This window comes from Periplaneta americana, chromosome 2, assembly GCF_040183065.1.
Source record: "Periplaneta americana isolate PAMFEO1 chromosome 2, P.americana_PAMFEO1_priV1, whole genome shotgun sequence".
Lineage (NCBI taxonomy): Eukaryota > Metazoa > Arthropoda > Insecta > Blattodea > Blattidae > Periplaneta > Periplaneta americana.
In genome coordinates, this window is record NC_091118.1 from 31427362 (window position 1) to 31451468 (window position 24107).

The following is a 24107-nucleotide window of genomic DNA, read 5'->3' on the forward strand; positions in this document are numbered from 1 at the left end:
TTCTTTTTGTTAACGGCCCTTGGCGAACTTATTTTTTTACGACCCTCGTAATTGCGGTCGAATGGCCAACATTTGTATAAGCACTTTTTATGATATTATTAAAATTGTGAAAGGAAAAAAATTAACATTTTTATCTGCCCCAATCAGAATGTTTGCTTGTAAGTTCCGACTTCACGGCAACAGTATCAATCTCACATAAATTACTAGAGATGCATTGCAATGCTACGAATCTTGGGAGATTTTTTTCTGTTTGTGGTATATATTTTCTTATATAACCATTCATATTATATCGGCATTTTAAGCTAGACATGACTTGTTTACAGAATTGACGTTGGCACGGAACATTCGCGGTGATAAGAAGACAGAATTGTTTACTCAAGTTAAGCATTTTTGTTTTCTTTGGCGTTAATATGTATTGATAGTCAGAACAACTTATCATTGACCAAGGCAATTGTGTTTTATCCCCTTGTTTTTAAAAAGTAGCCTATACCGATAATGTCAACAATAATTGTTGGTAAATGTCGCTAAAGGTTTATATAAGTATGAACATTTGTGAACGCACCTTACAAATATCTTTATTATCGATGTAGCCTTCGTTATGACTTATTTCTGTTAATATATCAGCTAAAATAAAACGAAACCTTAACAAGAAACTGTGCCACAAGAGACATAACACTGACAAAATCACAAGGCATCCAACACAGCGATCTGTTAAGTCCTTCCAGACATATTGGAGTAGAAATATCTACCAAGGTAACTGTAAGTAATTGTAATCTATACTAATAATAAATCTGTAGCCGAAATTTTTCTGGTAATTTTCGATTTTCCAAAAATAATTGGTCCTAACATATATAATTAACCACCCTGAAACCGAAAATCCCTTTTTTGAAATTTTTGTTTGTATGTCTGTCTGTCTGTCTGTCTGTCTGTCTGTCTGTCTGGATGTTTGTTACCTTTTCACGCGATAATGGGTGAACGGATTTCGATGAAAATTGGAATATAAATTAAGTTCGTTGTGACTTAGATTTTAGGCTATATGGCATTCAAAATACGTTATTTAAAAGGGGGTTTATAAGGGGGCCTGAATTAAATAAATCGAAATATCTCGCTTATTATTGATTTTTGTGAAAAATGTTACATAACAAACGTTTCTTTACAAATGATTTCTGATAAGTTTTAGTCTTTGAAAAATTTTGATAGGACTGATATTTAATGAGATAAATGAGTTTAAAATTAAAATAACTGCCATCTAAGGCGGTGTATTGAAATAAAAAACAAATGACTTCGTCTATAAGGGGCCTTGGACACAACAATCGAAAGCTATGAAACATAGCCTACAGACAATGTTTCTGTGTTTCTATGAAGTAATATAGGAAGCTAAATTAACCGATTTGTATAATTAATTATTATTTCATCATTGGAAAGTGTAGTTTCTCTGGATGGACATAACGCTATAATGTTATTACAATAACTTGTGAGTGAATTGAGGACAGGTAAGATTAAAATAGCTTCTTATGCACAGAAAACTTGATAGGCTATTCTGTATATTCATTTCCTGTATTTCTTAAAATAATGTTTATGAACATATTCATTTTTATCTAAGAGAATTAACGAACAACGAGAGTGTATTGATTTAGTATGCAGTAATAGTACGTTAGATTATCAATCCATTATTTTATAATTCAAATTTTAAATATGCTCAATTGAATCGTGTTAAAATACATAAAATATATATGCAATAAATGCAATGCAAAAAAATTGGGTAATGAGCCAAGCAGATTACAGTATGTTGCGCTGTTGTAAAAGCTGTTCCTCCTGAGATTCAAGAGCTCCCACAACAAATTAAAAACTTCCTAATTTGAGTACATCCGTTATCAACACACTATTTACATAATATAATATAATATAATATAATATAATATAATATAATATAATATAATATAATATAATATAATATAACATAATATAAACATAATAATAAATCTGTAGCCAAAATTTTTCTGTTAATTTTCGCTTTTCCAAAAATAATTGGTAATAACAATTAATAACATGTTAAAGGAATTGTCATTGCACCAAATGAGTGGTCTCTGGATCAAAATGATCGCATTTTAATGTTTCAAATACAATTTAAATTAACATATTAAACGATTTATCCTTCTATCAAACACGAATGTTCCCTAGATCAAATGTCCTACTTTAATTATGTAATTACTTTATATTTATTTCTAACGGGTGCAGCGGAGCGCACGGGTACGGCTAGTACTTGAATATTACTCTAAGAGGTAACGAAAGCAGCTCATATTTTCTTCATTTTCTATAACAATGTAAACATTTCTGGCACTGGTTTATTACACAACAAATGAAGGCTTCAGAGTCATAGTGGGCCAAGCGCCATTTATTAAAAACGGAGAAAGCAAGGGTTGATATTAAGTGAATACCATAGTTTAATGAAGATTGACATATAATTTAGTTTTAATGTGTATACTTTATATTACTTGCTATACGTTTCCACTGAATTTTGGTAATATCTTCATTTTAACCCTTATTTTCTACGGTTTTAGTAAATGGCGCTTGGCCCACTATGGTTTTGAACCCTTCAAATGAGATTTCTTGCTTCACCTTGACAATGAGTTTGTTTGTTTCTCGTTGTTCTGATATAAGTATGCATTTTTCTAAGATAATCCGTAAAGTTGCTTTTTGTGCGAGATCGTGCGTATTTGCTTGGTTTCCGCACAAAACCAATCCGCGGAAAGTCTCAAATTCCACATTCAGTATACCCAACCTAACACACAAAACAATTTCCCTCTTCTTACCGCTTAAGTGACATATTGATTTTACTGCTTTAGGCTTTTAACATATTATTTTCAGAGGCATTCAATCTATACTAAAAATAAATCTGTAGCCGAAATTTTTCTGGTAATTTTCGATTTTACAAAAATAATTGGTCCTAACATATATAATTAACTACCTTGAAACCGAAAATCGCTTTTTTTTAATTTTTGTTTGTATGTCTGTCTGTCTGTCTCTATATTTGTTACCTTTTCACGCGATAATGGCTGAACGGATTTCGATGAAAATTGGAATATAAATTAAGTTCGTTGTGACTTAGATTTTATGCTATATGGCATTCAAAACACATTATTTAAAAGGGGGGTTATAAGGAGGCCTGAATTAAATAAATCGAAATATCTCGCTTATTATTGATTTTTGTGAAAAATATTACATGACAAAAGTTTCTTTAAAAATAATTTGGGATAAGTTTTATTCCTTGAAAAAGTTTGATAGGACTGATATTTAATGAGATAAATGAGTTTTAAAATTAAAATAACTGCCATCTAAGGCCGTGTAATGAATTAAAAAACAAATGACTTCGTCTATAAGGGGCCTTGGACAGCAACAATCGAAAGCTATGAAAGATAGCCTACAGATAATGTTTCTGTGTTTGTATGAAGTAATATCGGAAGCTAAATTAACAGATTTGTATAATTAATTATTATTTCACCATTGGAAAGTGTAGTTTCTCTAGATGGACATAATGCTATAATGTTATTACAGTAACTTCTGATATAATGTAATATAACATAATATAATATAATATAATATAATATAATATAATATAATATAATATAATATAATATAATATAATATAATATGTAATATTATATAATATAATTTAAGTTATTTGAAGGATTCAGAACCATAGTGGGCCAAGCGCCATTTACTGAATACGTAGAAAACAAGGGTTAAAATTAAGTTATTACCATAATTCAATGGATACCTATAACAAGTAAAATAAAATATACACATTAAATCAAAATGATGTCAATCTTCATTAAACTATGGTTGCATGTAATAAAAATTAAGAAACATGTTAAAGGAATTGTCATTGCACCAAATGAGTGTCTGTGGAGCAAAATGATCGCATTTTAATTATTTGGATGCAATTTAAATTAAGTAACATATTAAACGATTTATCCTTCTATCAAACACGAATGTTTCCTAGATCAAATGTGCTATTTTAATTATGTAATTACTTTATATTTATTTCTAACGGGTGCAGCGGAGCGCACGGGTACGGCTAGTACTAATAATAATTATAAATTGGAACCTTACCACTGCAATTTCACCTAAATTGCACTGTTAATTATTGTTTTGTAAATATTTGCAAAAATTAAGTAAACTCTACAACTCCACTGAAGTTACTGCATTCGTGATGCAAGTAACATGAAGGAAGCCGTGAAAAATGAAGAAGATTCCAGACTCATCATAGACTGGGGGGAAAAAAAGACAGACGTATATCACGGCCTGCTGGAGTATAGTAAACACAGAAAACATTTTAAAGCAACAATGTTGAAGATAGATATTTTTGTTTTGAAAATTTGCGTCATTGAACAGAAACCAAGATGGAGATTTCATTGCAACTAATTAGAAATTCCTCTTTCAGGTATGTAATGAACGATCTTCGCACAAAATAATGTACGATACACGAGCGGTTTGCGTAAAGTTGCTTTTTACTCATTGTTATCAGTGCGTAAAGTGAGTCGTTAAAACACCAGTGTGTAAAAAAATAAGTAGACCTAATCACTTTACGTACTGCTATTCATTTTACGCACTGTCAAAGAAAATAAAATATTCAATACAAACTTCATTCAATACGAAATTAATGCATTACCTCGATCTTTCATGACGTAATATTACACGTAACACAAATAAGTAACAAATTCAATATTCATATTTACATTTTAGCCCGTATTATTCTGAAGTTGCATCTGTGTACCCATTGCAACAAGAAGTAACGCTCAATTTTTTCTAACTACTTTGCTGATTATATGGATGGTTTAGTTGGCCATGAATCGTGATCATGAATTTATTCCATGTATACTTATTTCTTAATCGTTCTGAATTTAGATGGCCGTGAAATCGCGATCTTTTAACCTTTCCAACTTGAAATATTTATTTAAAGTAAATAAAATTGCTGCCTTCGTGTGTTTTTGAAACTCGGCTTCTCTACGTTTCATAAAATTTATACTCGTGCCAAAAAGAGAACTCTACTAACCTGCATCATAAATCACTATTAACGAATTCATTGAAGTAAAAGTGTGCTTTATCAATTTTTATTTATGGAAAGAAATGGTATTATCACTGCCTAGTACTGTATATACAGCCACGAAGCTTGAGTTATGAGGGTACTAGGAACAATAGACTGAAACGGTACTATTTGCATTGTCTGTAATGAGGCGATATTAGCGATCCTAGTGGTTAGCAACTATCTATGGATGCATATTTACTATGTATTGAGCTTCGTGACTGTATATACTAGACTGTGGTATTATCTGTAGTAATGTCAGACCTCTCGTGACATTTATTAGGACTATTTCGTGAATAAAATAAAAATATAAATAATACATCCCTAAAATTCGATCACAAAATGTTAAAAATTGTATATTTACGAATACTTAACCCATCCAGACATTGTGAAATTGAAATATATAAATATCGATTACTGCAATAAAGAAATTGGATGTTATTCAGTAATGCCAATTGCGAAAAGCGAAATACAGGTTTAACAATGTTAATTACATGTACTGCACTTTTGACTTATTATTATAACATAAATACATTTTCATTATCTGCTGAAATCATAATTTAATTTAAAATTGTATAATATAATTACAGTAACCTGATTAATACATTAATTAAACGAAGAATTGTTGAAAACTCAGTTATCAAATCTGAATGAAGGAGTGTAATTTTCTTCAGATAGCTTAAAATGGACATAGAATTAGAACATGAAGATGTAAATGTGGAAGAAGAATTTCGTACTTTATTTAGTACTTCATCGTTACATTACACACTACACCGAGAACTAAGAACTACTGGGTGTTCAGTTCAAAGTGTGTCATGGCTCGCTGTATGACGTCATGTGGCTAGCCGATGAGCCTAGAGAATTCAATCTTCCTACACTTCCGCAAAAGTGTATTACCTAGGAGGCAGAGAAGTTGCCTAGCAAGTACGGCGTTCATTCTGAAGAGTACGTACCGATGCGTACGATAACGCCGGTAGTGGCAGGAATGTGAACTGTTTGGAAATACGTATTGTCGGGATATGGGGAGAGGGTTAAGACGATTACTTACGTATTTGTTGACATTAACTTCGACGGTCAACATGGACACGGAGTATTTGATTTGTGTTGTGGAATGTTACCGTACGCAACCGATGATAACAAATACCCCGCATACGACTTGCCGGCGCAAAACACAGTTCGAAAGAGGTTATGGTAGCACACAGACCGCCATCTGTTGCTACGACGTTCAAGTTATACCGTACACGTTCTCAAGTTCAGATTGAAGAACGCCTTGAATAATAGGCAACTTCTCTGACATATAAGCTGAAACTCGCTTCAAATCGGTGACTCAACAACAGTGACGTCATGACACACTTTGAATTGAACACCCAGTATATAATATGTGTGGAGACAGCTATATAGCAATGCTTATGTATTCACACTACAGCAGACATAAAATGTTGCTAAACAGTGAAGCCATTCTGTATAGATAAATTAAAACATGTATTTTATTACGCCATAAGGAACGAAGTTTGATCAAAGACCCTGTATATAATACTATACAAGGTCTTTGGGCTTGATATGCTCTGATGTGACATAAATTTGAACATCTGACTTCCTATTAATTGTTTAATTTCAGTCACGTAATACGTAAATTTTATATGCTACAATTAGGTTAGTTACCTGTGGGCGCGGGACCATGTGTCAGCTGTTCCTTATTTCGACCGTTACTCTGTGCTACAGGAAAGCATTTTCCATAGCTCGACAAACGTATTCTCATTGTAGTGTGTAATGGGACTAAAGCTGCATCTACACCAGAGGTCTCCAAAAAGCGTATCGTCATTCGTGCTCTCGATGCTGCCCGCCGAACACAGTGTGCTGTAGGACTAGGAAGAGACACGTTTAATACCTCAACAGATGGGAGCGGTCAGTGGGGGATCGCGGCAACGGTCTGCTTGGATTTACAAATAATAACATCAAAAGAATAAGAAATATCATACGTTTGTATAGGCCTATTATTTTGACATACTATGAAGCTGGAGCCCCTTCTGCTGCTATTGACACAAGTCATTGCAAATTCAACCTCTTCTGTTCTATGGTGCCTTTCATTGCCTGGAAAAGATCTTCTCAAGTGATATTTTGCAATTACATCTGGAAGACATTCAGACGTGGTAAAATGTTCATTTACTCCTCGGATGAAAATGTCTAGGTGAGCTTCGTCAATTCTATCTGTGCTTTCGTCCAATGCAAGTGAGTAAGCTACAAACTGGTTAATTGTGGTTTCGCCTTCAGATTAAATTACATTTACAATCTTGAATTTCCTTCTCTGAACTGAAATTGGAAACAATTTAATTTTCTTAAACTTTGACTTTGTTCTGGTCACAGTATTTTAGTAACGTCCTGTATGCACGATTTTACAAATGATGCTTCTGTGAAGGGCTTCCTTGATTTTCCAATATTCCAAGCTAGAACATAGCTAGCAAGAAGCTTTTTTTGTTTAAGACTGAGAACACGTGTATGATTTGTGTTTGCATTTTCTTGTTTTATATTTATAAAAATATTTGTAGACCTAAAATTAAACAAAAAACTATAAATATGTCATGCGGAACTGAGTGCAAACGTATTGTAATATACTGATTATTATGTATAACCAACAGTTATACATATAGTCCCAAAATAAATTATTTTCACATGTCCAACATGCCTGTAATTGTATGACATTATTTGTGAAGAGTCGAGTATTGTCGTCGCATGTTGAATTTTATCACACCCTTAAGAATTTTCGAACAAATTAAGCATTTCACATTCTTCCTACTAACACAAAATATTTCTCTTCCCTTTCATCCTTGAATGTACTACGTCCATGATTAGAAGACATTGTGAAACGGTGGAACACGCCGACCAACAAGTGATAATGGCAGTCCGCCTCTGCTCCTTCGTTTGCGCATAAACACTGAGTACAGTAGAGGTGGGGATGGGTGAGGCGGAGCACGGTCATTATGTACTGGCTTCGGTTCCGTTCAGGGGCTTATCGCCAGTACGGTTTTGGAGACGTCTGATCTACACAGTTCAATTTTCAATGCGCATATGCATGCAATCTGGGAAGAATATTGAAATAATCAGGTTTAAAACGTACGTTCAATTAAAATGCATGAAGATTTTGTGTGTAAATGGTGCGCCGTTTTGAAAGTTGTCTTCACTGCATAAATATATTAATATTAAATATCAATCTTGCATTCATTGCAAGAGAGAGAAAAGTTGAGAGAAAAGTTTAACCGTGTAGATGCATCTTAATGGATTCATGCTCATCGATTTACGGGGAAACAGTTGGCGACACCGACTAAACAAAAGAACGACATGCGATAAACTGATAGCGATAAATCTAGCTGAAGAAATTATCGCGACGTTTGACTGTGATTGGTTGGAATTCAAAATTTAATTACACTTCATTGGTCGAAAATGGAATGACGTCATATAAAAGAAATAGCCTGTGCAAACTTGCATCGGATTATTTAATGCTAATACGAATGTGGAAGTATTTTCTCAGCAGCAGATTGAAAATGGGGTGACAGAAACTGTTAGAGTTACTGAACGTTATTTGAATATGCTTCAAAATTATGCAATATCAGTTTTAAGAAACCAGAAAACTGAAAATATAATGTTCGTGCAGGATGGTAAACCTCCTCACAAATTTGGCCCTATAATAGTACTTTTTCTACAACAGTATGTGAAGTGCCTGAAGTCAAAATCGCAACAGAAAAACTGAAAAACTACAAGTGTCCACGTATCGATCAAATTCCAGCAGAATTGATACAAAAGGGTGGAAGCGTATTATCTAGCGAAATTTATAAGCTTGTACTTGCAATTCGGGGAAAGGAAATTATACCAGAACTATCGAAGGCGTTCATATACCTAATTGAACCTATATTTAAACGGGAGACAAGACTAAACTGTAGTAACTTTCGAGGAATATCACTTTCCTTGATTCGTACAAAATTATGTCCAATATTCTTTACAGGAGATTAACTCCATGTGTAGGTGAAATTATTATATATTTACTGCCATTTTCATCGCATTATGATTATTCGTATAAGAGAAAGAAATTATTTTCCATCCTGAATATAAAATTAAAAAAAAATTTCATGTTATTTTATACTTTTCTGCTTGAAAAATCCATAATAATTTTGATAAATATGTGAAAGTGGTAATGTTTCTTCACTTACTCACAAATGGCTTTTAAGGAACCAGCAGGTTCATTGCCGCCCTCACATAAGCCCGCCATCGGTCCCTATCCTGAGCAAGGTTAATTCAATCTCTATAATCATAGGCCTATCCCACCTCCCTCAAATACAATTCAATATGATCCTCCTATCTACGTCTTGGCCTCCCCAAAGGTCTTATTTCCTCCGGTCTCTCAACTAACATTATATGCATTTCTGGATTCGCCCATACGTGCTACATGCCCTGCCTATCTCAAACGTCTGGATTTAATGTTCTTAATTATGTCAGGTGAAAAATATAATGCATGCAGTTCTGCGTTATGTAACTTTCTCCATTCTCCTGTAACTTCATCCCTCTTAGCATCAAATATTTTCCTAAGCATCTTATTCTCAAACACCCTTACCCTCTGTTCCTCTCTCAAAGTGAGAGTTCAAGTTTCACAACCATATAGAAGAACCGGTAATATAATTTTGTTTTATAAATTATAACTTTCAGCTTTTCTGAGAGCAGACTGCATGATAAAAGCTTCTCAACCGAATAATAAAACGCATTTCCCATATTTATTCTGTGTTTAATTTCCTTCTGAGTGTCATTTATATTTGTTACTATTGCTCCAAGATATTTGAATTTTTCCATCTCTTCAAAGAATAAATCTCCAACTTTTATATTTCCATTTCGTACAATATTCTGGTCACGAGACATAATCATATATTTTGTATTTTCAGGATTTACTTTCACACCTATCTCTTTACTTGCTTTAAGTAAAATTCCCGTGTTTTCCCTAATTTTTTGTGGATTTACTCCTAATATAGTCACTTCATCCGCATAAACAAGGAGCTGATGTAACCCGTTTAATTCCATCCTTTCTCTGTTATCCTGGACTTTAATATTAGTGATAATAATAATAATAACATTATTATTAGTATTATTATTATTATTATTATTATTATTATTATTATTATTATTATTATTATGTACAGTAATATGTTCAGACTGTCATTGTTCATTAGGTCCACTCGACAGGTCATATAATAGGATGAACTCTTCTTCAATATTAGAGGCCTTTCAGCCCGCCTTGGGGATAAGGAAATAATTTGTCCTGCAGCAGAAAATATTTAAATACAACAGTACCTACGTTGTTGTCTGCTAGAATTACGTAAATCACGCGAACTCTGTTTGAACGTTTGAACTGACCGGTAACGGCTACGGTTAACAGAGTAACTTCGGTGCTCCGCTGGCAAGCACATAAACCGATAGAACCGAGTAACTCAACAGTTCTACTCGCTCCGTCCCCAGCTCTAATGTACAGTAGGTGGGAAAAGAAATAAGTGGGCTGTAGTAAATATGTTTTTAACGACAAATAAAAAATAACATTAATAAAATAACAAAGCTGTACTCTGGAATATTAAATAAACAGTTTCATACGTAACTTACATGCTTCTGCAACTATTGCAATGGATTACAATATATTTTCATAATGTATCAAACTTAAAACGGCTTTATTGTAACTCAAACAAATTTTATATCTTGAAAAACTTCGTTCCACATCACAGGACGTGACTGGTGAAAACGAAAACAACAAACGTCACACACATTTATCTGAGAGAAAAAAACATGTATTTTCCTTATTCAGAATGGTGTCCCGAATAAGATAAATAGCTGTATATCCAGGGTTTTTATCTTCATTTTCTGCTTTACTATTTCCACAGCATAACAGTTCTCTACTTCTGTAATGTGTCAATGTCAAATTATCGACAAGTTTCAAGGACTCTGGCATTGCCATATGAGATGATTCCAGTTGTTTTAATGTTAAAGGCACATCCTTAAATATACTGTTGATTAACTGCATACAGCTGTGGAGATATAAACGATCTTGCAACTTTAGTAGCTGAACTTGCTTCAGTATCAAATGTGTTAGTCACTTCAACAATCTGGTTCTAGCGCTTAAAGTAGTACCACAGTCTAGTATAGGCCTATACAGTCACGAAGCTTAATACTTACTAAATATGCAAACATAGAGAGTTGAAATATGCATCCATAGATAGTTGCTCACCACCAGGATCGCTACTATCGCCGCATCACAGACTCTTTCCCTAGCAGACCATAAAATGTATTGTACAGGGACATCACTTTATTTTTACTAACATTTTTAACATTAACCTGGCTATACTCGGAAACACTGTTACCCCCCTTCCATTACAGGAGTTTGGAGTTGCTAGTGCAATATGTAAACAAATCATTTTACTAGCTATAGGAGGAGAGAAAAGTAGTGTATCCATTTATGTTACAGGGAAATATAGTATTACGATTTTCAGTTTGGTCATTACTTTACAGTATTTTATCAAAAAACAGTAGAATAGTAACAATTTTTTTTTTCACAAACTCAACTCTTCAGGTGGTTATATATATATATATATATATATATATATATATATATATATATATATATATATAATGTAATGTCTACTTTATTCAGCATATTACTTACTAATCTAATTTATTCTTGAGAATTTTGCGAGCACTTTCGTAAGAAACCCCAATTTCTACAGCTAACTTCTTGACTGACTTATTACGACCTCGCTGCATCCTTTCTCTAATATCTTCTACAGCATCTTCTGTCACCTTTGTTGGCCATGTTACACTTTTCTTTTATCTACCAGATTATTGGCATTTCTACGAAAATATTCCGTAATGATATGATCAGGAAATTGTGAAAAAAAAACTGTTGTTCACATTCGGTTACATTGTAATTGCAGTTTCCATCATCGTCCTTCATACCTACAAACAGTAAAACAAAGCTCTTGTTGAAATAATGCTGTTAAGTACCGTACCGTATTATAGGGTGCCGTACTTTCGGTAACTCTAATCTTCACTTGTACTCAGTCCACACAGATAAATTCAGTTATGCTACACACCATACTTGTGTGAAAATAAACTTCAATAATATAAGCTCTTTCTTCTATAGAAAATGCAACATATTTCTGAAACACACTGTACTCTGTACTGTTTATTTCATTGCTAGCAACAGCGGCCGTAAGTTTGTGTGACTGACGTTAGCAAGGACATTAGTGAAAGGGGTGGGAGTCAAGTACAGTTAGAAACGCAGGTACAATAAAAATTGAAGTAAAAATAAAATGATGTCCCTGTACTTTCCATATCGTGTCCTTTTGAAAAAAATTAACACCTTCCTTCCACTATTGAAATATAAAATACATAAGGTTTATATATTATTTTCATAAAATATATATTATATTCTATAAACTCACCTTCCTGGATCTTTCGCAAGAAGGACAACTCTAACCTATTTTTCTTACAATTTATAGCACTACAAACGTCTCCTTGTCCCATATTATTATTTAAATTATTTACAGTTATTACAACCGATAACGAACATTTCACAGTTTACATAGCTTTTCACAAAAATGCGAAATACGGCACAGTCAATGCCTTTTCGATCTAGACCAGGCCGTAATGTTTATTCGGGTTTCCTATTTCAGTGTATGGAGCTCAGTGAAATATTATATTATAACTTTATTGCGTATCATAGCTAAGCTTTATTTAGTGTAATGTGTCCATAAGTTCCGTTTACTTCTTGTTGCATAATATGTTGCAGAAATAATTACAAAACTGTGTTATTTTAATGTGAAGAGAATTTTATATGTTAACATATTCTGTTCGCGTCAACATTTTAAGTTTAGAATGGAAGCTATTTTGAGGTTTAATAAAAAAGAATTTATATTGTGATTTTAATATAGCACTTCTGCCTTCCTTGATAAAGACAGAAAATTTATCATACCACTCTTATAAAATTAGTGAACGTACGATTGTTGCTTCGTCTCTTAGGTAGTAGATAAATACAATAATTCAATACTCAATTGTAGTATTAAAATACAGACAAATAGAATGTGCGGAGTATCATACATGACATTATGCTTAATTATAATGTATAATTGCGAATATAGGAATATAAGATATAGTAAACATAGCCTATAATATTTCCATATGAATGGCAGGGCATTGGAGACCACTAAAATTAGACAGAAAGGGACAACTGGTACAGTAAACATAACCTATAATTTCAACATATCTAAATATCCGTGCGGTGCAATTGAAAATTATTGAATCGTGCATAAATGAATGTACAAGAATTTCGCAATATTTAATCGAAATAAAGGCAGGTATTACACATACGAACAACGTAATTTTCATACCATAAATAATATTACATCTTAACTCGCAAGTGAATTATGTCTGAAGTGCCTCATAATCATTAATTTAAATTTTATTAATGCAATTACACTACATTTTAGAGAAACATATGTTACTGTTTATGCATTCCAACTAATTTATATGGTTGAAACGCCGCCCTTCGTGATCGGGTTAAGGGGAGAGGACGGTATTTTTTTAAACTTTTTTTCTATTTGGAGTAAAATATTATTTTTTTTTTGTATAGAGCTCATATCTGTAGAAACTCAACCAAAAATAAATATTTTGAAAAAAAAATTATTAGGGGACCCATATTTGAAAAAAAAATACCCAATGCAGGATTTTACTAAAGTCGATATATCTAAACCATTTTTAAAGGTAGATTCATCCCGTTTTTTGCAATGTACCTGCAAAAGCATGCTTTACAAACTCTCTGTAACAGAATTTTGATATTAGTCCCTACGTTTGTAAAATAAGCAATAAAATTTTAATAACACTTTCCTGAATTCCTTTCTTGCAAACAAACGGACGTAGTTTTAAAATGAAATCAATTAACAAAATTCTGTTACAGAGAAACGTTTCCTAATAGTCTAGAGAATGTGTGTTCTAAATTTCATGCATGTATCTTTAATAGTTCAGAAATTATATCCATTTTTGTCTGGCAATGTAGCAAAAAAAAAAATGAAGTTGCCGTAAACCAATAAAAGGGGGCGAGTGATTTAAAAATCCATAGCGCAGGAAGTTTAAAAATGGCGTCTCAACATCCGATAAGGGCACAAATACCCACGAAATGTTATGCAATGCATTCCACACATATATCAAAGAGTATTTTAAAGATTTTTTTTTTTGAAATTCAATTTACCGGAAACAACAATAAAAGGGGTCGAGTGATTAATATTATGCTATGCATCCCACACATATCACAGAGCATTTTAAAGAATTTTTTTTTTAATTTACTCATTTTTCATCAAAAAATACCATCCTCTCCCCTGAAGCGAGTTATATGGTCTGTCTTACGGCCTTTATTAGATCACGATGGCTGTGGCACAGTCTATTGTTCCTAGTACTCACAGCGCCCCAAGCGGCTAGCAACTATCGCGAGAATTGCAAAAAATCATCCCAAGCTTCGTAACTATATATAGTAGGCTGTGGTAGTACACAGCGGCCATCAACCAAGTATAGGCCGCGCCACCGTTTTTGGCATGTGAAATAAGTAATGGGAAACTTAAGTGCGAGTATCTTACCTTTGTAGCAGTCTGTAGGCGATAAAGCTCACAATTGTGATTGGCAGATTATTGATGTGACGTGTATTTAGGAGGAGGTACCGTTCTCAGCTGCAGTGGCAACAGAAACTCACTGACTGGACACTGCACTCAAGGACACACAGCAGGAAAGTTAAGTGCGAGTACACGGATAAATATATAATAGGATGCGAAACTGCGGTCAGCACCATCTGGCCGTGGGGGGCTGAAATAAGATGATCAGCGTCCAACGTCGTAGGTGGTAAACGTTAGAACTACGTGCTGGGTACATTACCCAGAATTCTCTATTTATCCGTTCGAGATATTGCTCGAGAGTCGAGGAGCGGAGATGGCAGATAGAAACTTGCTAATAAGTGAACATAAAGTGATTTAGTAAAAGTGTGTGTGTATAAGCAGTGAATGTTAAACAGTGATGTTTATGGACGTTGTAAAAATAGCGTTGTTGAATGTACTGTAAAGTAATAGTAATATAATAAATTGAACTATCTAAGTAGTTCTTGCAGACTTTTCCATTGTGCTGTGCAATAAATACCCAAAGAATACAGTCCCAATTATCTAACCTTTTGCTTTATTTTTTGTCTGTGTCTGGTTATATTTTAATTGGGTAGTGTAAAACATATCGTTTCTTCTATCTTCCTGTTGGCTCCGATAAGAATTTTCAGTAGTATATGCTGTGAGGAATAAAACTGTAAATGTTTTATTTTAAATTGGGTTAGTTTTGAATATGGATGAGGGTGGGAGGGAATACTTTCTGCACAGTTTAACATTTTCGTCACCAGGTGCGCTGCTAAATGCATGGAGTAATTACTCTTTTCGCTACTTGGTTCGCTGCTAGATGTAATAACGCCCCTCCCACAAACAGATGGCAGCAAGATCAATTTCTACAACAGCGCCTCTAGTATGTGTTACTGGAAACTCAGTAAGTTTCGCATCCTATCATATATTTATCCATGACGAGTATCTTACTTTTGCCGCAGTCTGGGTAGCAAGACTAACAACTGTGATTGGCAGATTGCTGACGTGACGTGTATAGGAGGTGGTACCATTTTCAGCTACACTATCAATAGATGTTCGCAGGCTGTGCATTGTACTCAAGGACACGCGCCAGAAACGCTGGCGTCAGCAATACCCCACCGTGTTACAATAGATTGGGATGGCAAAGGAATTTCTGATGCCAATTTCTTTAAATTTCAGTGTCCTAGAAGATGTCTTTAAAAGTACTTCTTTCATATTTGAGATGGAATCATCTACACCAGCTATGGGGACTACCTGCAAAGTAAGGAGGGAACGTTTCCTACTCACCCCACATTCGTTTTATTGGCAGGCGAGGAGTAACGCAGTTGTTTTGCTAAGTCAAGTGCAGTGGTGGATTCGACACACCTTGCGCATCAGTAATTCCTCCGCTGTTATTTCTTTTTTCAGAATCTTTACAGTCTTTTGTTTATATGATGTACATGTCTTATACAATAATTTTTGTGCCAGATCGTGCGTATTTGCTTGTTTTCCGCACAGAACCAATACGCGATAAGTGTGAAATACCACATTCAGTATTAACAACGTAACACACATAACAATTTCCCTCTTCTTACCGCTTAAGCGCGACATTCATTTTACTGCTTTAGGCTTTTAACATATTACTTTTAGAGACGTTTAACATAGTAATAATTATAAATTGGAAACTTACCACTGCAATTTCACCTAAATTGCAATGTTAATGATTGTTTTTAAATATTGGCAAACATTAAGTAAAGTCTACTACTCCACGAAACTTATTGCATTCCTAATACAAGTAACATTAAGGAAGCCGTGAAAAAATCAACAAGATTGCAGATGCCGATGTTATTACTGCAATATGTTATATAAATAATATTGTTAACATATTAAAATGAAAAATAAATAATTACATAACCTTACCGTTTGTTTTAAGTTCGCATTTATAGACTGGGGGGGGAAAAAAGACAGACGTATATCACGGCCTGCTGGAGTATAGTAAACACAGAAAACATTTTATAGCAACAATGTTGAAGAAAGATATTTTGGTTTTCCGAAGTTACCGTCATTAAACAGAAACCAACATGGAGATTTCATTACAACTAATTAGAAATTTGTCTTTCAGGTATGTAATAAACGATCTTCGCACAAAATAATGTACGATACACGAGCGGTATGTTTGTTTTCATGTTCTCGGAAATTAAAAAAGCTCAACTACGTTTCGCTTTTTCAATTTTTTCCTCGACCATGAAAACGTCAACATACCGCTCTTGTAACGTATATTACTATTACAGCCAATTACTGTGATTAGGCAAATTGAATGATATATTCTTCAATTGTACAACCATTCCTTTATCATGTGCACGAAAAATTCTTGAACTGCCTTGTGATCGACATAATAAATTGTTTCCTTCTAAAAACAATAAAGAAAAAAACAAAGCAGCATTGTCATTTAACTGTACAATATATTAAAAAACACAATGATCAACATAATAAATTGCTTCTTTTTAAAACCAATAAAGGAAGTAACTAAAGGCTATTGTGATTTAACTTGAAAGCATATTAAACAAAATACATGAGGTATGAATGAAACGAAATACTACTGTAGGCCTATACGGCTAGTTTTCATTTTTTTGTTATTGATGGCCCTCGGAGTTTTTTGTTATTAACTAAAAAGGATATATTTGGCTCTAAAGTAGAACAACTCAATCGTAATACTGAAACTAAATGCATGTCTGTGATCCTAGAACTGGAGATACTTTTGGTCATATCCATTTTGAAAGAAAAAAAAACTGCTCACTACAATAAGTTGAGCCAAATATAGATACAATATGTATTGCAAATGTGTGCAGATTAGGAAATTGCTGATCTGGTAGGTACTTAAATAAATCTAATCCATTTTTTCCTAAACACTTTACGTTTCGATAGTGGCTCTGCTGCTTGGGTAACATCAAATATAAATGGATTATTGAACAGAAACATCTCCTTGTCCATTACAGTTACTTCTAAAAATCTTTCTTGGAAAGAGAACGCATCAAGAAGGCCTAATATGCACTCAAACTTTTAAATTAGTAAGTTTAGTTCCAGATACCTAATAAAATAATAAGTAACTGAACTCCGAAAATACCAAAAACATATCTTGTTTTGTATCTTTTCACAAATATTCCAAAACTAACTTTTAAAATGGTAAATAAATACCTGTAAGATCATCAAAGTCCGATTTATGCTTCCGATCAAAGTGGGGTTTAATATTGAAGCGTTTTATATGCGCAATTTTAAACCCACATATTAAGCAGTAGACTTTATTTTTTTGTAAGTAACAAAAAATTCTTTCTGCCACTCTTCCTGAAACTGACTTACCGAGATCGAAGCAAGATGAGTAGAATAAGAGGCCTTGGACAACAACAATCGAAAGCTATTAAACATAGCCTACAGAGAATGTTTCTGTTTTTGTATGAAGTAATATCGGAAGCTAATTAATTGTGTAATTATTATTTCATCATTGGAAAGTGTAGTTTCTCTAGATGGATATAATTCTACAATGTTATTACAGTAACTTCTGAAACATATAGCAAGTAATATAAAGTATATACATTAAAACTAAATGATATGTCAATCTTCATTAAACTATGGTTGCATGTAATAACAATAAATTAAGAAACATGTTAAAGGAATTGTCATTGCACCAAATGATTGCTCTCTGGACCAAAATGACCGCATTTTAATTATTTAAATATAATTTAAATTAAGTAACATATTAAACGATTTATCCTTGTATCAAACACGAATGTTCCATGGATCAAACGTCCTATTTTAATTATGTAATTACTTCATATTTACTTCTAACAGGTGCAGCGGAGCGCACGGGTACGGCTAGTAATAAATATAAGTGTTTAAAGCCATAAATGACCCTGCTTTTGTCATTACTTTCCCTTAGTTAGGGGGTTGGGTCCTTGATCGGTTCTAGGAGTTACAGTATGTTTCTAACTGCATGATTATTCTTTCTTCTGTATTACAGCTCTTTCTTTTAAAATACAGGATGGGTTAAAAGTCGCTTTCCCAATAGAATTTCCTTACATTTAATTACATTCAATTTACATTTGACTGCATATTTGTTAGAGATTTTGTTCAAAATGGAGGCCTTGTTTCTCGATACACAATTCACAACATTTAGACACTGATTTGCAGATGGCAGAACATAACTCACGATTTTCATCGAATGACTGTTGGATCATCTGTCGTGCGGTTTCTGAGCTAAACACATCATTTTTCAGAATGCCCCAAGTCCACACCTGTGGAGTAACGGTCAGCGCGTCTGGCCGCAAAACCAGGTGGCCCGGGTTCGAATCCCGGTCGGGGCAAGTTACCTGGTTGAGGTTTTTTTCCGGGGTTTTCCCTCAACCCAATACGAGCAAATGCTGGACCCCGGACTCATTTCACCGGCATTATCACCTTCATTTCATTCAGACGCTAAATAACCTAGATGTTGATACAGCGTCGTAAAATAACCCAATAAAATAAAAAATAAAATAAAAGAATGCCCCGAAGCGAAAAATCACATGACGTCAGGTCGCATTATCTCGATGGCCATTCTGTTGTGCCACGACGACCAATCTATTCATGTAATTGCTGGTTTTAGAAGTCCCTCACTCCTACACCTGTTGTCATATCAACTGCATATCGGCAAAACGAGGGCTGTTTTCAAGACATGACATCGAAAAAAACAGTTGACGCACGAACATGGTTGCCAACCCACCATTTATTACACCAGCTATTCGTTTGTTCAAGTTATGACATTTGTATATGTGTACAAGTATGAAATCTACGAATGAATATTGGGGAAAGCAATTTGTATACGTGTTTGTGTATAAGAACTGTAAGCAAATATACAAGTATAAGCGTTATGCAGTGACCAACTCTGGTGACGTCACTATGAGACAAGCGTTGTGGAAACTTCTGCGCGTTAGCCATAGCGTCTATTCTAAATACTGGGTGTTCATTTCAAAGTGTGTCATGACGTCACTGTTGTGAGTCAGGGATTTGAAGCGAGTTTCAGCTTTTATGTCAGAGAAGTTACCTATTAATCAAGGCGTTCAATCTGAACTTAAGAACGTGTACGGTATAACTTGAACGTCCTAGCAACAGATTGCGGTCTGTACGGTCTGTGTGCTACCATAACTCTTTCGAACTGTGTTGTGCGCGGGCAAGTCGTACGCAGGGTATTTCTTATCATCCGTTGCATACCGCAACATTCCACAACACAAATCAAATGCTCCGTGTCCATGTTGACCGTCCAAGTTAATGTCAACAAATACGTAAGTAATCGTCTTAACCCTCTCGCCATATCCCGACAGTAAGAAAAAAACTCACCTCAGTACGTGTTTCCAAACAGTTCACATTCCTGCCACTACCGGCGTCAGTCGACCTGGTTGGCAAGTTGGTATAGCGCTGGCCTTCTATGCCCAAGGTTGCGGGCTCGATCCCGGGCCAGGTCGATGGCATTTAAATGTGCTTAAATGCGACACGCTCATGTCAGTAGATTTACTGGCATGTAAAAGAACTCCTGCGGGACAAAATTCCGGCACATCCGGCGACGCTGATATAACCTCTGCAGTTGCGAGCGTCGTTAAATAAAACATAACATTTAACTACCGGCATTACCGCACGTATCGGTACGTACTTCCAGAGTCCGTGGGTATCGTACTTCAGAATGAACGCCGTACTTGCTAGGCAACTTCTCTCGCATTTAGGTAATACGCCTCTGCGGAAGTGTAGGAAGATTGAATTCTCTAGGCTCATCGGCTAGCCACATGACGGCATACAGCGAGCCATGACACACTTTGAACTGAACACGCAGTATAGTGGTAGATACTAAGTATTCCATAGCATGGAAACAGATAATTTTTCTCCTAAAACAATACTGAACTCTAGAAAAGAGAGTATTATATTCAAAATAATCAGTTAGCTGAATTTGTATTGCTGTCTAAAAGAATTTAAAGAATATCGGCAAAATAGAAATAGTTCTATAATTCTGGGATCACTGTTCTTAAAAATAGAAACTGTAACGCTGGCATGGCTGTCACATTCATTACGATAAAATAGTCTCTCACAAACATAAGTTGAGCCAAACATACTCAAAATGCATGCTGCGAAATTACATAATTTTGGCCTTTACTTGAAGTTTTCTTTCCCTTTTCGACCATTTTTTGTATATTTGACACTAATGGAAAATCTAATCATAAATAGAGAATACTTTCACAACATCCATATTTGTGTTAATTTTGAATACATGTACACTTCTTGCAGTTTTATTTCATGTTGTTTATGTTTATCTATTTGTTTTTGCTTAGTATAAATGTTTAACTCAATTTCAGAGGACACATTATTTTAACTTATTCGCACTCCAAACATAAATGTCGAGTATTTATTAATTATATAGAATATGCTTAAACACAAATGTGAATATTGTGTTCTATAGTCCCGTCGCTCTTATTTCCGGCAGCCAATCGCGTTGCAGGTAGGCTACATTTAAACGTGTCTGTCTTGTGATTCGCTTATGAAGACGTTATTCATTTTTTAAGGCTCGATAAATACTTAATATAATCGCCCGCCATTTTTGCTCTTTCGTTGGCGTTCGCAGAAAGCACACGAAGACGTTATTTGCCACTCAATTATTTGCTGAATTACAGTACGTTTGATTTATTATCATAGGAGCTACGACATGATAATATATAACGGTGTGGCAAATAGATTACTCGTGTGGTAGCTCGGCAACGAAAGAACAAAAATGGCGAACGATACTACCTACCTAGACTATATAGAGCCTTCACTTCCTAAGACGTAAGCAAAGAGGAGGAGTCACGCCGGGAATAACAGCGTCGCGACTTTAATTATTAGAGTCCTGCGTTTGGTTACCTAAAGTGTCCGAACAAAGAGCAACAGTTGAGGTATGTACGGAGTATAGCGCAGCGTACACACTTCAGGTCTGTGAATTGTTCAGTGAACCACGTCAAAACAAAACAAAGCTAGACGGTTGGAAATGAGTGCTCCAATAGAAGAATTTGGTAGCGAGTAATTCGTTAGGATAAAAGAAAACATATGCAAATTAAGCTTTCAGGAATAACTCCCTGTAAAGTTAATTTGAATAATTTCGAGGGAAAAATTGTTCCGGGCCCGGGTATCGAACCCGGGACCTTTGGTTAAACGTACCAACGCTCTCCCAACTGAGCTACCCGGGAACTCTACCCGACACCGATCCAATTTTTCCCTCTATATCCACAGACCTCAAAGTGGGCTGACAACCGTCAAGCAACCAACATTTGAGTGCACACTAACTCTCTGTGACTTTAAATTGTGGTTTTCTGTTAAATACAGTGACGTGTATTATGCAAATTAAGCTTTCAGGAATAACTCCCTGTAAAGTTAATTTGAATAATTTCGAGGGAAAAATTGTTCCGGGGCCGGGTATTCAAAAGAAAACATACTTTATCAGAAAGAAGGAGAAATTTTTATTTTGAAACACTTAAAATGTTTACAGTCGCTCGTTGTAATGTGCAGAGACTCGTAAAACAAGTAGGCCTAGTCAGTGTAAATAGTTTTGCTTTTATTTTGATTTATTATATTATTTAAATTTCCACCATTTTTTATCTATTTATTTATAGCTGATGTGTACATACATAGGTTGTGTCCAGTTACAACGTTCACGTGTAAAACAAGTAGGCATATTCACAATTAATTTCTGTAATCTGCCATTAGAGACGATAATACGTGGAGACAAAACAACCTACAACAATTATAAATGAATAAAAGTTGAAATATCAGGACCGAAAAATACAGGAAGTTTCCGAGGTGGTGTTACGAACTTTCAAGGATGATGGCGAAGGGCACATGTATCAATTTGAGATAAGGAACCCTAGTCCGGAAATGACCGAGTCGAAAGTTACAAGCAAAAATAGTTCGTCATCATCCCTGAAAGTTTGTAACACCACCTCGGAAACACCCTGTATTTCATATACCATTTCAATATTAGGCATAACTCATTTTTAATTGCAAATATTTGCATTTCAATCTTTTCAATAAACTATCATATTATTTACTTCTAAACTCATTCCGCTTTGATAAAATATATCTATTTATTTTAAAAAGCGCAATTTAAATATTCAAAACTCTGTACATAGGCGAAAAATGATGAGCATTAGCATAAAGTAGGTCTAAATAATATATAGAATTTAGTTGCGTTTTACTTATTGTGAGAATAATCTTCTGTTGTCCATAATATGGCTTAAAAAATAGTACATTATGCAACGAGCCTATAATGGTAGTAATTAAGACGCGAGTATGTTTATGAAACGAGCGCAAGCGAGTTTCATAATTTTCATACGAGCGTCTTAATTACCATTATAGGCAAGTTTCATACGACTTTTTATGCTCGACCATATTTCTAACTTGAAATAATTCATAAGTATTCATGTTATTCTTATCTGACTGGGGAGCGGAACTGACCTTGCACAATACCTCGTAAATTGTGAGATGTACGCAGACGCGAAAGTATTAATTTTTTCCGAGAAACAAATGTCGACATTGACCTTGATATAATCTAGAGAGTAAAATAAACATTAATCTTGATATAAACTTGAAATTGAATTAGACATTGAAAAACGAGATGACAAATTGAATTTATTTGAATATTATTTACAATTAACGCTAATTATTATAGTAACAGAACATAACCTTTTGCGACGGTATTGGATTTCCAGCCTCCGTGACGTTTCGCTTGTTGTCTTTCGATTGCATATCCGAGAATAATCGATACTTGCGCTTTCATATTGCTACAATGGTGTTTTCTGATTGGTGGAACACCTGAACTTTAATGAATAGGGTCCACACCTGCAGATTAACGGTCAGCGCGTCTGGCCGCGAAACCAGGTGCCCCGGGTTCAATTCCCGGTCGGGGCAAGTTACCTGGTTGAGGTTTTTTCCGGGGGTTTCCCCTCAACCCAATACGAGCAAATGCTGGGTAACTTTCGGTGCTGGACCCCGGACTCATTTCACCGGCATTATCACCTTCATCTAATTCAGACGCTAAATAACCTAATGTGTTGATAAAGCGTCGTAGAACAACCTACTAAAATAAAAGAAATTAATGAATAGGTGTACTTTAATGAGGTCCATTAAAGGGCTGCTACCAGGTGTATAATTACTACATTTCGGCGTGGTCGAGCATAAATATTATTTTGTTTGCTGTTAAATACACATGACAGTATATTTTTTAAGTGAGTACAGTTTCATTAATCAGTGCCTACACTGACCTATACGAATAAACAGAAGTAAACACACGGAACGAAGCGGCCAGACGAGTCAGA

The 24107-nt window shown here is 34.6% G+C and overlaps 1 protein-coding gene across 2 annotated transcripts in view; it reads left to right on the plus strand.

Moving 5' to 3' along the window:
* The first annotated feature begins 529 nt into the window (after nucleotides 1–529).
* Nucleotides 530–24107, plus strand: part of LOC138691818 (UDP-glucosyltransferase 2-like) — a 54750-nt gene continuing 31172 nt past the window's right edge. The window contains exon 1 of one of the 2 annotated variants that reach the window (XM_069814293.1): nucleotides 530–759. The gene's annotated coding sequence lies outside the window, so the exon portion shown is untranslated. The remainder of the gene's footprint in view (nucleotides 760–24107) is intronic. The other variant, XM_069814304.1, reaches the window with a different exon arrangement.